At 43.3% G+C, this 18504-nt stretch overlaps 1 protein-coding gene across 2 annotated transcripts in view; it reads right to left on the minus strand.

Moving 5' to 3' along the window:
- znf516 (zinc finger protein 516) overlaps window positions 1-9955 on the minus strand; it is a 44502-nt gene extending 34547 nt beyond the window's left edge. For both annotated transcript variants that reach the window (XM_070967123.1, XM_070967124.1), the window contains exon 1: window positions 9684-9955. The gene's annotated coding sequence lies outside the window, so the exon portion shown is untranslated. The remainder of the gene's footprint in view (window positions 1-9683) is intronic.
- Window positions 9956-18504: the final 8549 nt, after the last annotated feature.

Genomic DNA, 18504 nt, shown 5'->3' on the forward strand with positions numbered 1-18504 from the left:
GAGGATGCAGAAAGCCATGCTGCTGTATATAGATGTTTGTGTATATGTGCACAACTCCAAACTTTATGGAATATTGAAATGAAAGTCTTAAGAGTGCAATTAAGATTTAAGTGGGATATGCACTGTGCAAGTCTCATTTCTTTCTGCTTCTGAGCTGATAATACTGGAAAATCTCCAGTCTTGGGACCTGTTTAGATGGGATGGTGCATTTGAGGCTGAGGGTGGAGGAGGGCACAACCAGGGGCCCCTACCTTCCTCCCCTCAACTATCCTCCTCACATCTGGATACAATGTGGGAGCAGGGCACTGAGGCCAGGGGGATAGCTGAAGGGAGGGTGTGAGTGTGCTGGGGGATTCTTTACAGAACATCAAGAGCCAATGGAAAAAGGTGGTGGTGGTGCTGCTGCTGGTGGTACATACAGGGCGGAGGGGTTGTGTGTGTTGTGGTGGTGTGATGGGGGGGAGGGGGTACTAAAAAGCTCCCTGTCTTTGGTCTCTTCTTCCCTGTGTAGTTGACTGCAAGGCCCCCGAGCAATAGACAGCCAGAGAGGCAACTGGGAACTGAGGTAGCGAACAGCAGCCCAGGAAACACATTGTGGGAGCTCAAATCCAGACAATGTAAAAACCTGGTGTTTCTGCTCTGAACAGGGCAGATACACTGGATATAAGCCCTCAGTCCAGGTATAGACTGCCATATATACATTTTAACACAGTTACTGAGTTCTACGAATGATGCGAAACAGAGGAGGAAAGGAAGGTGAGCACAGACATCCACTGCGCACAAAATGAGATAAAAGAGCACCCCACCATTTTAGCTTTACATTTTTATGACATTGTTGGAGATGCAATGGACAGTTTTAAAAAAAATCAATGAAACAGAGCCAGAATCATCTTTTATTCCACATATTCTTCTTTCTTTCAAACCCTGGCGACATTACCCACAATCACTTTTTTAGGCTTAAAATGCCTCATAAAATTTAATTTAACACCTGTTTCACAATCAATCCTGGCCACAGTATGAAAGTATGATGCAGGGATGATATGGCCAAGAATTATTTATTAATATATCACACTTTCAGTACTTCACAGAATACATAATAATTCCTTGCTATATAATGAATTAAATGAATGTTCCCTGCCAGTTAAGCTGCACAAAATGAATGGATGGATTAAAAAATGACTAATTAATTTCATTCAGACAGTGCAACTTGGCTGCCGACAGAGAGTGGCTCACTTCCTTGTAACTTTCTAATTCCACGCTACATGATTTTCAAACTCTTCGACTAATGTTATAACATTATTTGAGGCAATTTACCAGACCTTGTGCACCTCTCTCTGATGCCACAAAAGGCTGCATACACATAAACGGTAGCACCTGTAAATAGACTTTGATGTGAAAAATCAGGGCACCTTCCATTAATGTTATGTAATACATCTATCTTGTAAAACGGAAAACCACTTAGGTGAAAAGCGAAAATAATCTCCAGAATCTGATTTTCCAACATGAACAAAGCACGGGCTACAACAAGGGTCTCGCTTTAGTGAGCATAATGTCACGTCTCACAGTCATAACAACACTTAAGTGATTGAGAGAGGAGCAGTCACACTATTTTAGTCTGGAACAGGCTTTCTTTGCCATTTATTTTGCATACACATGAGCTACAAAGATATGGAATGGAAAATGGAAAGAGGGATGAAAAATGAAGAGGCTTTTGCTTACTTTCTGAACAGAAACCCTCAGCATAGATGATGCCTGCAACAAACACTCGCATCCAGTTTACATTGATCTTGCATGCATGCTTGGAGTTAAACTGTACCTCTGATCCACATGTGGATTTAGGGGTGAGCTCATTAGCCCCTGGGCGACCCTCCTCCCCCTCACCTCTGTCCTCAGTGACCCTATAGCATGCTTGACCCTGCCAGAGCTCCCGTACTTCTCCCTCGCCTTAACTACAAAGTCCTACATTAAGTATAAAAACTGATGGAGTCAGACTGTTGTAGCATCACTATCACAAGCACTGCCCAAATTTGGATGTTCTAGCTCTTCCATTTGACTGATAATAAGGCCTTTACATTGCACAAATATGGTCACTTGTTAGTATCACTCATTCTTTCTACTCTTTTTGAGGGAGCCAGCAGTTTTCCAAAGTCTTCTATATTTCCATATGAGTGGGTCTGGCCCACCGGAGCAGGATTTCTTTTCTTTTCCTACAGCAAGAGGACACAACAATGGTGATATGCAGCTACATCAATAACAGAGTTAGCCCTGCTCATTTAAAAAGCAATGTAATCACTTCTGTTTATTGTTCTTTGGGAGCGTGCACATGTTAGAATAATTGTTGCATTTCTAAGTTGTAATCCCACAAATGGGATGCCGTTCTCCTCTATAATGATCAGAAAAGCAAACATTGACAAGATGAAGTCCAAACTTCCGTCCGTCTGTGCCCCCCTCTCCAATATGCACGCGTGCGCGCACACACACACTCACTAAAAAGGCATCGCGGCAAGGTTAGGCTGACATCAGCGGCTAACGATCAGTTCCTCTGTGGGCTGAATGATTAGCTGCAGTAGCCTGGAGACATTTCCAGCTTGTTTCCCTGAGTTGGTCAGACATGCAACATCACTGGCCTTCAATCTCCACTAACTACATCCACTCTCTTCCATTCTCTGGACAAAAAGAGCAAAGACTTCTCCAGACTAAGAGATGATGCTAACAATGTCGTGAATGCAGGCAGTCGAGATGGATGCATTCTTGTGTGAGAGCAGAAAACAGGCATTTCACTTGTTGTACTACAAGTTGTTTTCATACTCAAATGGAGTAACAACGGTGATTCCCTGAGGGAGACGTGTGTGTGTGTGTGTGTGTGTGTGTGTGTGTGTGTGTGTGTGTGTGTGTGTGTGTGTGTGTGTGTGTGTGTAAAGAGGTGGAATAAGTAGCAGTTAACTATTTGCATCAAAGTGAAACTAAAGTGAGAATGAAAGGCTGCAAATATTTACATATACATTTAAAGCGGTTACCCACGACTACCTGTTTTGTCTTTATGTAGTTTCCAACTGAAGTCCTTAGACCAAAAAAAAATACTCAGCTAACAAATCGTGGATTATTCTGCCTGTGAAGTTTGAGCTCCTATGGGTGACACACTGTGCTGACTACTGTTCTCTGTTATTATTAGTCTAAAACAGCTGGAAACAAAGCAGAACTTCCTGTGCATCAGACAAGTTTTTCTCAGGAGGGAACCAAAAACAGTCCCAGATTTGACTTTTTCTTTCCCATTTAGAGAGTGTTTATTAACTGCAACAGAATGGTGAATGCTAAAAAGGAGCCTCTCTGCTTAGGAAGCAGTTCACCCAACCCCCACCCACCCTTAATGCCCTCTGGGCTGCTGTGAGTTTGGATTAAGTTTGGGTGCCATGTCCCCTCCCTGCCGAGCCTGGCCATCACCCCTGCAAAACACACATGGAGTTTGTGTGGCCCATCAGATATGAAGAAGGCCTCTGTCTTACAGAGGGATAAACAGACAAGGTAGAAAGAATGCAGAGGTAAGGAAAGCTGCTTTCAACAAATGGCTAGTGATGTGGTGCATTACTAATTAGATCTATATTACATGTCCATGGCTCATTGCTTTATTAGACACACCAGTGTCGCATGCTTCCCATCACTCTTTACATGATTTTGCTTAAAGGAATTATATTGACGCATCCTTTGTTTCAAAGTAAATGTTGAATTAATGCAAAAAGGTGTAACAGAATTGACAGCATCCTTTCTCAATTCACATTTCAATGATATCTAATCGAGGTATTGCGTATGTGTGTGTGTGGTGTGTGCAGGATGTGTTTGTGTGAAGCAGTGGATCAATAATGGTAGTCTAAAGTGACATCTGGGCTGGACAAAGAGTGCCGTTCCTTCCCCCGGCAGCTCTCCCTTCTCCCTCTCTCTCTCTCTCTCTCAATCCCTGATCACAGCCACGTGGTTCTCTGGGCTATTTCTCCCAGCTAAGCTTATTTCTCTTCTTTAATCCAGCAGCAATCATGGTAACAATGCCAAGCGTCGGTTCATGGAAACAGGCAGAAATCTATTAACTATGATCACTATGTCAGCTAAACATGATAAGCACTGCTAATGAATCCAGCACATTCAGCACGCCGCTGTGTGCTCGTGACTGTTATTTCATAGCACCATCAATAATGTGGATGATGGAAAATCAACATGAGTGACGGTGATGGATAACGCAGGTTGTAATGTAGTTAGCGGTCTTCTATTTGAGCTGAAGTGAGATGCTCATTTCTGTGAAATCCCCAAAAGATCCAATTCAGTTCAACTGTTGAAAAGCATGCACTGACAAGGAGCCCCGAAGCTGCTTGCATCACTGCAGGCCCAGGCTGCTGCGAGCGTCCTCACTTAATACAAACAGAGCTGCACTGATAAATTGGGTCGATATCCAACCCTGATTATCAGATTACCAGGCACTCAGTGTGGTCCACCTCTGATTTAAGTGAGGGTTGCAGCCTTTACACAGCTGATGAAATGATTATTTATTAGCACAGCTTCTAGCAGTCACAGTCCAACCAGGCAAATTGTCAGCGGAGCTCTCTGAATGGAAAAGTGTGCAAACAGCAAATATTGCAGACACACATCTAAATATGTGAGATGAACACGACCAACACGACCACTAACTTCTGAATTCTTCTCACTACAGCTAAGTTACATTAAGGAAAAAAAGGCATTTTATGTTAAACTAGTCGCATTAACTCCAGCTTCTGCATGTTGGATCAAACCGCCTGATCCCAACTTGAGCTCTCTAATAGCTGCACATTTCAGCAACTGCAGTCATCTTCTTTCATCACTAAAAAATTTGTGCTCATCCCTGCAAATGATCTCAACACTGAAAGACTTGAAATGTTTCCTATAAACACTGTCATGTCAATTATGGTCATTGAAGAGGAGACGTTCCCTTTGCTTTAACTTCAACATTCAGTGTGGACTTTATTTAGATTTGGTTCTATTTTCACTGGTTTCAATAATGCAGCCTATTTTTATTTACACTTGTATTTAAACTTGACCGCATTAAGCTGTCAATGTTAAACAACTGTGGTCATGATACTTATACTGTAGCCTTTTGTAATATATGATGAAAAACATTTCGAGTACAGATCTAATTAATTAGTGTGGGTAGTTTCCTCACCCACATTCAGCTGTTGTTACTTTGGGTAATGACAGGACCTGTACAAATAAGGCTGTTATCTTTTTATTAGTAAGCCTGATAAAGGCGGAGTGTACTGAAATATCAATTAAAAGCCATATTAAATAATTACCTTAAACAAAATGTGCATGTTTGTTTCTTCTTCTGCTTCATTAACTTGATTCTATTTGGGAATATTTCCTTATTTCTGTTATTTTGAACATTTCTCAGTAAAAGCATGCTGCACTTTCAACAAAACTGATGTTACAGACTGTGGTGAAAACATCCACCCCGTATGGCTTTTACAGGGGAGTTGTGGAGTCCCATTAAGGCGTGCTGTCTCCGAGGGGTTTTCCACCACAGCAACAATGAGCTTCTCATGAAAAACTGAATCTCTGTCGTGATGGCAAAGTTTGATGATAACATTCTCACCACAAGATATCAGCGTCTTTCATGAAAAATAGCAGTGTGTGCAACAGTTGAGCCCAACACAACACCACTGACATGTTCCTCCCCCCCTCCTCCACACCACCATGGGCGAAGGCTAAAATGGCCATGTGCCTAAATCCTCCTGCCAGCACCTCCCCTACCCCCCACCAACTCTAACCCCGCTCCTATCTTAATCCTCTGATTGCTACATCATTTTCTCTGGGTCTAATTTACACAGCTATCAGGCTTCACACTTTACTACCTGGTCAGTGCTGCTTGTTTTGGCAGAGACTCTATTGATGCATATGGGTGGGGAGAATACAGGTGTGACCCAAATAAAGGGATTAACTGCGCACCTGTTGGTAAAGTTTCAAGAAAATGAGTAACCAGCATTGTTTTGGGACACATCAATATACTGGAAATGAGCAGTGTGGCAGTTGCAGGAAAGGTAAATTCCTTCTGAGTAAGCAGTGCGTTTCCCATGGAGGGCTCATTTATAATTTAATCCAGGATCTTGGTGTTTCTAGGCTAACACAGAGAGACTGCCCTTTCAGAGTGGAAACCCCCACCATGCAGCAGGGAATCAATGCCATCACCACAGAACAGACACTAGATCTTGTATTAAAATGATGTGTCTGGACCACCAGCAAAGAGAGGAGCACTTCTTCCCTTTTTTTTCTTCATTTTCATTTTTTGTTTCACACCCCCAACCCACCCAAAAAGGGAACAGCTGCCAAAATGGGTTTGCACTTGTTGTTTGCTCTGCATAATCCAACCTCAGCGCGCCACAGAAAGTTACTTAAGCCAGAGAAGGCAGATACGTCTTTGCTTTCATGTAGAAAGGACTGATACAATCTAAAGCATAACAAGGAAGGGTTGAGAGAAAGAACAGGATGCACAAGGCTTCAGCCTAACTGACTTTGTAGGAAAACATGCCCGTCTTTACATTTTTTGTAGATATTAATTGAAGTTCAAAGCCGCGCAACATTAACGTGAGCAGTGTGGGCAGAGGTGAAGAAGTGGAGGTGACGCAGGGTAGCAATTACACTCTAAAAGGGACTGAATGGGTTCAGTCTATGACATAAGTATGCACATGTACAACGCAACTGGAAGTCTTCCAGACGTGAATTCCACAAGGTGCTGGAAACCACCCACAGAGACCCTGGTCCACGGTAACACTAGATTAAAAAAACTGCTTTTCATCACTCCAAACGTCTCTATAGGAGGTCCAGACACTGAAGCCACTGCCATTTTCCAGGACTGTCCAGACAACTGATAACAGGAGTAAATACGAACCTGCTTGTAAAAATGTAAGGCAAGCAGAAACTGGGAAATCTGTTGCTAAATGCTCCACTATATGTTAGCTGGTTGCTAGTTTTGTCTTTCTGATGTTTGGTTCTGAACAGGCAGGAGGATCTTTAGCACTGATAGTGAATAAAAAGAGTCCACAATACCAAAACAATGAGCTAAAAGTTGCTAGAAATCTATAAACTGGATGATGATTCACCATGGGTTCATCACTTTGAGTACCACCTTTCATGTTACACACAGCCATTTGGTCCATTGTCAAAAATACATGTTTTGACTAAATCAGCTTTAATATAAACCGTGGCAGAACCAGGACCTTTAAAAATCTGCCCCATATTCAGCTCAGTAATATTCCCTTCAAAAATCTCCGGTGACAGAGCGTGTATAGTGCTGAACCCCCTCTCACTTGGTGAAGGTAAATGACTATGTCCACGGTGAAAAGGCACAAGGCAGTAATGAGTAATGAAAACAGCCGAGTTAGTGCTGCCATTCAGTAAAGGGCCTGCTGCTGTGGAATGTGAGGCGCCATTCATTCACATGGGTTAAAAATGCATTTCTGCCACCACAAAGCCCTGCCTTGTGCTCATTGTTTTTCGCCACACCAATAAAACACTTCCACATTCTGAAGGGAGAAGACAAAAAAATGAAATTGCTAATTTTACTCCCACAGATACAGGGAGAAAAATGGGATGGCGGGCGGCAGAGTGGGGGGGTTGAACCTCACAAAACAACCAAGAGATAAAGAGTCATGGTAGAGTTGAAAGTTTGATCATGATAAGCAGGGGGATGGAAAAGTAAGCACACAAGCTGCTTACAAAAGACAAACAGTCCTATTGACAAAAGCTGAATGTATGAAGCATTTATTCAGTGTATGAAAAGAGGCACAATGGTGGAAGGCAATCAAATGCAAAAAGCCTCACTCGAGTCATGTGTGAGCTCTCAGAGGATCAGTTTGTGAATATGAGGCATCTGTGACCAGCTCTGCGAAAAAATAAAACAATCTCATTTTCCTGTACAGACTCGGCTATTTTGCAACCGCGGTGGAGGCTTGATTCAACATGAATCACATTTGTCATCGTCGGCTGATAGCCACAATATGTCACATTCAGACACGCTCCTCTTTCGCCTCTTTTAACAATGCTCAACAAGTGATCTCAGACATGACAGTGTTTAGACACTCGTATGACATAACCATCGAACAAAAACACTCCCACACTGACATCTTCAAGCACCTCTAAGCCTTCAGGTTTCCCTTGAGCAGACATGTAGCCAAAAGTCGGCCTGTCAATACGCAGAACTCAATCAAATGTTCAGAAAAGCAGATCTTTACATTTTCCCTAAAGCTCCGCTGACTAAATGTTTCCCTTCAGATCTATTCCTGGCACTATGCATGGCTTGGAGAACAGGTGGCGCTCTTAAGGACTATTTGTATCTAACAGTCAATTTGCTGAAGTTAGATCATTTATTGTGGTTGTGCAGTGTTGCAGGGTGTTGTGTTTACTGGCATAACCACAGAGTGGGAGCTGCAGCTGTAGAAGAAACATTTAACATAACGTCTGAAATCTGACATGGGGGAGACAATGTAATCCTGTCTGCAAAACAACGCTGTCTCCCTCCCTCCCTCCCTCCTCTCTATCGCTTTCTGTATGAGTGTGTGTGTGTGTGTGTGTGTGTGTGTGTGACCTGACACAGGGGAAAATACTGTATCTTTAAACCGCTAGAGAGGAAAAGCAATACACCACAGAAAGTCAATATCAAAGGAGAGGGGAGAAATGCTGTCAAGTACAGAAAACTCCCAGCTGATGATCCCATGCACGCTGTGAGTTTGTAACAAAGTGGAAGGAAAAGCATGCAGGATGCACCAACACACACACATTCATAGGAGTTACATACACTAAAGTACAGCACACAAATGACAAGAGGGATGTTACATTGTGTGTGTGTGTGTGCGCGCGCGCGCGCGTGTGTTTGTGAGCGTGTGTCCGCCCTACACATGCAACTACTCCGCATCAAAATTCCAACAACGCCAGAAAACATAACCTGTAAGCTTTCTTTCTTTTTTTCTTTTATTTTTTTCCTCTCATCTGTAAACTACAAACACCATGAGAGCCTGTATAGTCCCGCGCGCGCGCGCACGTGCACGCGGCCACTGTATTCTCTCTCTCTCTCCTGCAAACTATGTGCTTTTACGTAACTATCTCCTCTGATAACTACTCCAGCCTGGCCCTGGGGGAGGATCACTAGGATGATCCTTTCATATTCCTCGAATATCGCTATGATAGGTATCTTTAATGTTTAATGGCTTTTATTGTGACCTTATCTTTACCTTTATGGATTTTTTTCTCCTCCTCCCATTATCACCTATGGTTGTAGCTGTAATTTTCACTTCAGGGCTCCTGCTGCTGGTTAGTTTAAGTTTATAGCTCTCTCATGCTACTTTATAACACTGTCATATTGCCTGTAAAATTAATTTGAGAACTTCATTTTGCCTGTGCACGTCTTAATGTATCACTGGAGCACTGTGGCTCTCTCTCGCACTCCACTATCAGTCAGGCATTCCTCAAAATGACCCTTATCTCCGCTGTAGCACATGTAGTCTGCTGCCCGTTTCTTAATCAGTCCAGCCTACACTCTTAAAGGAAATGACTAGGTTAAAACCAAAGAGTCTGTAATAGCCAAAGATTGCGTTAGAGGCATCGGCAGCAGCGGCAGCGAACGCATCTTCCAAATAACAAACAATAACAATGATATACAGTCACTTCCTTACCAGTGAAAACACCGCTGAGCTCAAAGCACTCACACACACGCACCAAAAAAAAAAAAAAAAAAAAATTAAGAGAGAGAGAGGAGACCGGTGCAGCTCTCCAAAAAGCAAATGTAAAGAGTCCAGATCCAGCTGAGATAAGAGGGGACACACTGTATCTTCCAGGGCAGCGGCTGACAATGGCGACCCGAGCCTCAACTCTGCAAAAATCGTCTACAATTATTATTCTCTGTGGCGAATTCCTGTCTCCTTGTGTTGTAGAACAGTACAGGTTCCTCTCTCTCTGCTGTTCCTCTGGGTCTCTCTCTCTCTCTCTCGCTCTCTCTCTCTCTCTCGCTCTCTCTCTCTCTCTCTCTCTCGTCTCTTGTCGTTTCACTGGTGCTGCCTTCATGTGTTGTCGGAAATGTTGTGAGTCAAGAGATGAAATTGGCAAACGCAGAAATTCCGTCGTAAATTTCTGTGAAGTGGTGAATAGGTAGCTCACCGATCCAGTTTCCAAAGAAAAGGGGAGTTTTTTTATTATTAATCTGCGCTGGTACATACAGCTTAAGTCATATCAGGCTAAGTGTCTTGAATTAAATGTCCAAGATTGGAGCATTGGACTGTGGGATATTAGCTGTGTTAATTAAGTTATAATAAGGAACTGCTATTTCGTGTAGGGGTACACTATGTTGAAGGAGATTGAATTGATCGAAAAACAAAAGAGCAGCTTTGTTTTGATGAGCGATTCATTGCATTTCTTGCAAAAATACTTAAAATTTGTCAGCTCCAGGTTCTCAAATGTGAGGACTTGCTGATTTCTTTGTCATATGATATCATACTGTACAGCTTTTGGTTTTAGACTGTTAGTTGGACAAAACAAGACACCTGAAGACACTTGTTTTGAGCTCCGGGAGTGTTCTCTATTTTCTGACAGTGTGGAGACTGATTGATGAAATTGAATTGTCCCTTAAAGCCCTAATATGGTTTATCTGTTTAAATGATAGAGTTTACAGGTAAATCAATGTGCTGCACATATACTATATGGCACACTGCATGCTTTGTTAGTGAAATCTGACTTTTTCCATAATGACACTGATTGAGACAAATGTCCACTCGATTTCCCATAATTCACTCATCTGTAAGGAGGTGTACAGGGTAAGCTCACACAGATGTTCTTGTGATGAAACACATGTGATCAGCCGACATCCCACGCATCACAGCAGAGAGTGCAGCTGTCTTCCCCCTTCTTTAACAGTACGGGTATTTCTCATCTAACTCGTGCGATTGAATATGGAAATGGCGGAGTCCTTGGGAGCACCTGAACGCATCGTGAATGGAAAGAAGCCCTGTGTGTGAAACACCGAGGACAAGATCGAGGGCGAAAAAGGAGAAGCAGAAAAGTTTGTCCTGGCGATGGAGTCCCTGTCACTAAACCTCTGCCCACGCACACACAAACACATACACACTCACACGCCACTGTGTCTTTGTTTCATGCATGTCTCCATCGCTTCCTATCAGCTGGATCAGCTGGTGTGTTCATGTGTGTGTGTTTAGTCTAAAGTGTGTAAAAAAGAGAAGAGGCAACACTGAACTATTGTCCCCAGCTCACCAGAAGTCGCGGCACCATACATGCGCAATCGGCTACGTGCGTAAAAGACATGTTGGTGCCACTGACTGATAGCGCTCTCAGTGATCGGCCTGCGTGCTTCCTTTCTGCCCACATACCCTCATTTTGGTCTCAATCACCTGTATGTACACGTCAGGAGACGCCAGAAAACGTCATTGATTGGGATTGTCTTGCGCTGAGACCCCCCCGGAGCGACATCTTTTACTCCCATTGTGTCCCTTTACCATAACAGCAGGCTCACATCCTGTAGATGCATCATCATTTGAGGAAAAAAAAAAAGTTACATGCACAGACCCCCCCCCATCACGCACATATGAAACACCCGACCCCTCCTCCCTTCACTCCTCCCTCGCCACGTTTCCGCCCCCCCAACATGCGTTCACATACACACACACTCACACCGCATGCAGATGAGTTGTGAGAGCTTGATCCGGCGCAGAGATTGAAAGAAGAAGAAACGCGATACACCAGAGATCTTCCAGCGGTTTCAGATCCTCATGTTAATGACGAGAAGAGCTGTTCCGGCTGCGGGCACCTGTGCCTTGCTCAGTGGCAGTTGTGCCATGTCTATTATGTAGGACACGACTTCCTAATATGGATATACCCCCTTTACCCCTCCCTAACGTCCACCTCCACCCTGTGTGTCTGTCTCCGTGTGAATAAAACAATCTTTTAAAAAAAGAGAGGAGAAAGTGTTCTTCATCTTCTGAATGTTTTCTGCTCTCAGCCCTCTTTTTTTTAATCAACTTGCACTTTTATTTTTATCACAAATCTGTGTGTTTGATGCTGCGGTGATAGAGTGTGTTGTCCAAACAAATACTCAAGGAAGAGATGAGTGTGTTTGGTGAGCTGGTGGAAAGTTTGCTTCACCTCTGGGATACTGGAGGAGGATATGACTCCGGCCATGCTCAGTTTAGTCCTATTTGTTTTCATTAGAATGACTGACTCTGGGCAGCTTTTTAAACCCTGACATTAAGAATGATGACGAGTATTATAAAACTACTGCAAGTTATCTGGTGTCTATGAAAAGTGGATGCTGGAAATTGTTTCTCACACACTTGTGGCTCTGCTGCCTTGCAATGATGATCGACAGGATTTTTTTTTTTTTTTTAAATCAACATCTACACCCTTGCCTGTAACCTATTTATAAATCAAGATCAGACAATCGCCTTCCACCTACAGCCCATTCAAAGCGCGTGAGGTGATTCAGTATACTACGCGTGTTAGAGAGAGAAAATCGGAGATATTCGTACCTGCTTTGTCCAAAAGAATAATCCAGGGTGACTTCAAGAAGCATAGACAATCCTAAAGGTGAAAGCATGCTCTTTGCAGTGTATGCTGAAGTGCATGATTGAGTAGGTCGAGTCCATTCTGTCCCGCGGGGGTGGACGTGGCTTCCTCTCCGCAATTATTTGCATATTACCGATACATTTTATTTTGGAACTAAAGGTATAAAGTCACATAAATATTTATGGCTACAGTAACAACCACCAATAAGCATTTTATCATTAGTGCATCAGCGCGAGGTTTGGTAATTTCCTGACACCCCTATCCCGCGACCGAATGGTTCCTCCCGCATTAAATGGAACTATCTGCTATTGTCTCATCAGCGAAAAGTTGTTGGTACTGCTAAGGAGGCACAAAAAGTGCGCAAAGAGTGTGAGAATATCAGTCTTTGCGTCTTATTCAGACTGACGGCAAGCTTTAAAATGATGTCATGGCAAAGCGACGGGACACAATGATGTCATTTAACTCTTTGCCAATCGAGTGTCATTATATGAGATGGCCATGGAGTCATCCTGCCTGATCCTCCCTGTTCCAACACCCGGACAGCTGTGGCTACACGCGATAAAGCCGTCTTATTTATCTTATCTCAATATAAAGAGCAGAATCGCAAGAAAAATATGACTGATTGAATGTCTGAATGAGTAAGTAGCAGTAGTAACTTAGGGAAAATCCCTGAAAGTAATGAAACTGCATTCAAAGAAAGTACAAAAGCACATTTGCCCTGCCTTTACTGGCAGGCTTAAAAAAAAAAAAAAAAAAAAAAGATTTAAACAATTTTGTAATAGATGTCACTTCCACTAAGACAAATATTGTTTTTATTCAGTTATTGTTTGTTTGTTTTCCTTCCTTGCAACACCTAACTACAGCGTAATCAGTTGTTTTCAGTCAAGCAGGTTGTCAATCCTGTTCCACACACTCTTGACTCTTGACAAAACAAAAGAACTCAGCAACAGTTTAAGGTCACTCTTAATAGCATTAACTATGAAGCAGGTACAACGCAGATTGCTGCCACTTGTAGTGCTGCTTCATGTTTGAAGAATAAGACAAGAAATGCTGAAACCAGTAGATTCTGTGGACTGTTTCACACAAGGCAAGTAAACGCCAGACAAAAGGATTACAATTCACACCCTTGCAGAACTGGAAAATCTAGAAAAGCTTGGAAAATAAATGTGATAACCCAGTGGTGTACAAATTTAAAGACGTGTGCGGTTGTTCAGTCACAATAAATCAGATTACACATTATGTATGTAAGTGCGGATCGGTGTCTGTTTTAACACTTACACTGAGTTCCTTGTGACTATCAGCACAGATCACCTTATAGTCCATCTTATTGTGGGCTGAAGTCGTGTGTAACAACTGTCACTCCATAGTGTTGTTGTGGGTGTTGTGCAGAGGTCAGGTTTGTTTGCTCAGCATGCGTGCAGTGAGAGGGAGCCACGTTGCTGACTGCTGATGTACCAGTGAGTTAAGACACACAGACATCTTATCAGCAACGAGCCCCTGAATTGTAACGGCGGGCACAGGGCTTCATATCTGCAGCCCCCGGAGCTCCACGGGTGCTCCCTGAGCATTTGCACATATATGCTGAAATGCACACTCGCATACACACTGACAGATGAGTAAGATACACGCACATGTAGATGAGCACGCGAGGCTGTGAAGTAAGTCATTATGTGCCTGATGAAATATGATCTACCCAGGAGAAGAAACACATGCATGAAAACACACTAATGGCCCCTCAAATGCTCACATACACACGTGCACACACAAACTCGCACACACACGGCTACTAAAATGCAGAGGAGCATTCTTGAAATGTGCGAGTGCACACACACACATACACACACATGCACGCACACACGCACACACACACACACACACACACACACACACACACACACACACACACACACACACTGTATGTTTAACATGGAACATGGGTACTAAAAGACATCATTCCATGCTTTGAAAAATGTGACACTCCCACATGAACACACACGTAGTCACTACTGATGTTCATTATTACATGCATGGAATAAAAATCCACTCACACCCATGAATGTAATGACAAGCACAGATGCATATTAGTGATACACAGTTATAACACAATGAACAGAGCCTCCCTGCTCTCTCTCTCTCTCCCTGTAGTGTGTGAGTCACTGTTCAGATACTTCCTGTTATAAGAGAGCAGTCTTTAAAACAGCCTCCCTCTCTCTCCATTCCTGCTTTCCAAGTCAGAGGGAATGTCAGGCCAAACACACACCAAGGTGTCCTCTCCCACTCTTTCTCTCTTCTCTCTCTCTCTCTCTCTCTTTTCTCTCTGAAGCAGAGAAGCTTCCCTGTCGAACGCCCTTCAGTCTGCAGGTCACCCACTCAGCATTTTAAAACCCTGGTGAACCCTCACCTTTAAAAACCGTGGTCTGAAAATCTTCTACTACTCACTGCATCAGCGGTGCATGCAAACAACAAGCATGCATTTGCACACTAGTGCATGCATATCTGCACAGACACATGCGCACACCTCGGGGCAGCTCTTACAATAGCTGCACGTGATATCCAACACAATGATGATGTGCACAGTTCGAGGTAAAATTGATTTAGATTACTGTATATGGTGTCTGTGTGTGTTTGTTAGGCTTCTAGGTTAGGTCAGGTTGAACTGCAGTATATATATATATATATATATATATATATATATATATATATATGTGTGTGTGTGTGTGTGTGTGTGTGTGTGTGTGTGTATGTATGTATGTATTTTGAGCACCAGTACTATATGTAGCAAATGTGAGTCATGACAATAAGGAAGCTTATTATCCATATTTATTACTCATACTGTCAATTCAACACTTGAGAAATATTTCCTTTTTTACACTGACTTTACTTTTGCTCATGTTGTGACCCACTTTTCTCACTTGGTTCAATAAAGTTTATCCTCTCTTGTCTTAAAATGGCATTAGTGTTCGCTACCAGGATACGCGTACACCACAAGCCGTCTCCAGTGACTGACACCTTCAGCCCCCTTGTGCTCAATTAGCTTGTAGTGCATTAGCGACCGCATGCTAATTGTCAGCTGGCAAAGGAGTGCAAGAAGAACCCTCAAAGAGATACCTCAGGGAGTGTTGGAGTGGTGGTGGTGGTGGTGGTGGTGGTGGTGGTGTGCTTTGTTGCCTAACCAGCCCCTGAGCAAATATCTCCGAGCAGCAGGAGGAAGCCCATGTCTTGCCATGTGATGTGAAATATTTATGGGGTATCACATTACCTCTTTTGAATAAGGCAAATAAGGTCCTTTTAGGACTCCGGTGCCACTCCTCTCTCAATTCAGCTGAACAGAAAAGAATTCAGCTCAAGTCAAATATGCTTTGTGGGCATGAGACAAATAAATCTTACTGACACAGAATCCACTTTCTCTCCTTCTCCACTGTTGATTGTGTGACATGGTGGCAGCCTTTTGCGCCCGTGTTAAATGTATTTTTCTTTCTCTCCAGATGACGTTTCAATAGGGACAAAGGAGGATTCCAAAATGAATGTGTATGGTTTTGAATTTAAAAGCATTGTGTTCTTTTACCACTTCATCGTTACAGGAAGAAGCGCTACTCCCTCACTCTCACTCTCTCTCTCTCTCTTTCTCTATCTTGTTGACTCAATCTGAAACAGCTTTTGGATCTCATCTATTTCCTGGTTGCACTCCTCCCCTCCCTCTCCTGTTTAAAAAATTTCACATCCTCCTAACCCCTCTCTCTCTACTCCTCTTCTTCTCTTTTGACCACCTTTCCTTTCCATCTTATCAAATTCCATAGGGTGGGGAGGGGAAGTGAGGGTGGATCCACCCACATGAGTAATCGTTCATGCTATTTTAGCGACGTTGCTCTCAGCTGGCTTGCAAGACATCCACCTGCAAAAAGCTCCCAATACAATACAAATCTTGTTGCATCACTGGATCAACATGGAGTCAGAGACATAAAAATGGCAATACATCACAGCACAAACATCGTTAAATCATGCTTATAATAGCTAATTCACCAGCAGCAGGGAGGATAAAGATTAAGGTAAATAGCTGAGTCCTGCTGTTGTTAGTTATGGGTGTGTACAGTGTGCATGTGTGTGTGAGGCAGGAAGGGGTTGTTGAAAAGTCCTCTCAGTATAAAGGGAAGGTGACTGATTGAGAAGTCCCAGGTTGTGTTCTGTTGCTAATATAGTTATGTGGTGTAATCGTGCAGTAATAACATCATAATCCCATCTGGAATGAGAAACTGTGGACTGTGTGCTACAGTGATTGAGGCCATTTCCTGTGTGTGTATGTGAGAGAGGGAGAGTGTGCATGTGTGTGTCTGTGGCAGTGCATTTTAAGCAGCGGTGACTGCAGGAGGCAGCCTGATGGATACAGGATCATACTGCAGCGCTTACATTGTCTTCAGTCCTCCTCCTCTTCCTCCTCCTCCTCCTCCTTCACCCTCCCCTACTGTCTGCCTGCCTCTCAGCAGAATTATCACTCTAAAAACACACACATACACACACACACACACACACACACGCACGCACACACACTAGGCCTGAACTGATGCAGGAGCAAGTGCAGCCACATGCAAGCACATGCACATTCCCTGCATGAAAAACACGACACACACTGAAAAAGTGCACAAGGTGATTTGCAGGAGAACTGATGTCCCAAAGTGCACACGGGCAAACACACACTCAAAAGGTAGCTACATATTCCCTTCAGCAAAACTACTGTCCCCCCAACCCCCTCCCGCCTCGCTTGCATACAGTACACACATACTCCCCAGCTCATTCAAAGGCAGCCATGCATGTTCAGAGACAAGGTGCAGTGAGAGCAAACAATAAGACAAAAACCGCCACCAGGGATACACAGAAAATATCACAGCATGGGATTTCATCATTTAATCTTATGTCATTTTGCGAGTGTGTTGCAGAGCTCACACAAGGATCCCACGTCTGACTTACACAAGGCAAACAGGAAGTCGGGCAGGGAGCTGTTATACCTTGCCATGCGGGCATGCATGGTTTATTTTAGCGGTGACAGCGACCCTGTTACATACAGCTTGACACAGAGGGAAGGAAAGTATCCACTCCTGTCGTAGCCCTTTAATTCAAACACAGAGCCGCCTCTGTCGGTCCTCAGGTTCAAAAGAGATAGAGGGGAGGGAGAGGGTGTTGGCCGTGTGTGTGTGTGTGTGTGTGTGTGTGTGTGTGTGTGTGTGTGTGTGGTAGGGGGGCAGGAAAAGGTGTCTATAAATTGTATATGGTGTCTATGTATATGCTAGTGTTCACACCTCTCTGTGTATCAGCCTAGTTCTATACATTGGCACACAATGCAATTTGATGCCACCACTATTGTGCTTTACATTGTGTCACCCACTGGCTTTGTAACCAGCGCTGCTTGTACTCATGCATATACGGTGTCCACTGCCTCTATTAAAAAACACTCATATAACATCCTTTTTACTGATTTGTCATAGTATCACTTTCACTTTTCTCATCAGGTAAAACAAGCCTGCCAGCATGTCTGCATATTTACAAAGGATGCATGTCCTGTGTGTTGGGATTTAGTAACAGAATCGTATCAAAGATCCTCAAAATTCCTACTTTTTTGACAGCAAATTTTGTGTAAGGAGGTATTAAACTGCAGCCAAGTAATAATTCAAAGTTGCTGTTTTAACATCACTGCAGTCATATTGCTTTTGAAACATAATAATACCTTCTGTTGAAAGCTGTCATATTAGCACAGTGTTTATTTGTGTGATGATGCCGTAATTAACACATTGCCCTGGATGTGTTGCCTGTTTGACATTGTGTCTGACATTGAATCTGGCGGTAGACAACCGCTCAGAGGCATGCGATGAGTATGCCGGCGAGAGGCTGGTCTAGACTCCAGGCGACACACCATATGATATTGATTATCTTTTG

This window comes from Chaetodon trifascialis, chromosome 7 (genome assembly GCF_039877785.1).
Source record: "Chaetodon trifascialis isolate fChaTrf1 chromosome 7, fChaTrf1.hap1, whole genome shotgun sequence".
NCBI classification, from domain to species: domain Eukaryota; kingdom Metazoa; phylum Chordata; class Actinopteri; order Chaetodontiformes; family Chaetodontidae; genus Chaetodon; species Chaetodon trifascialis.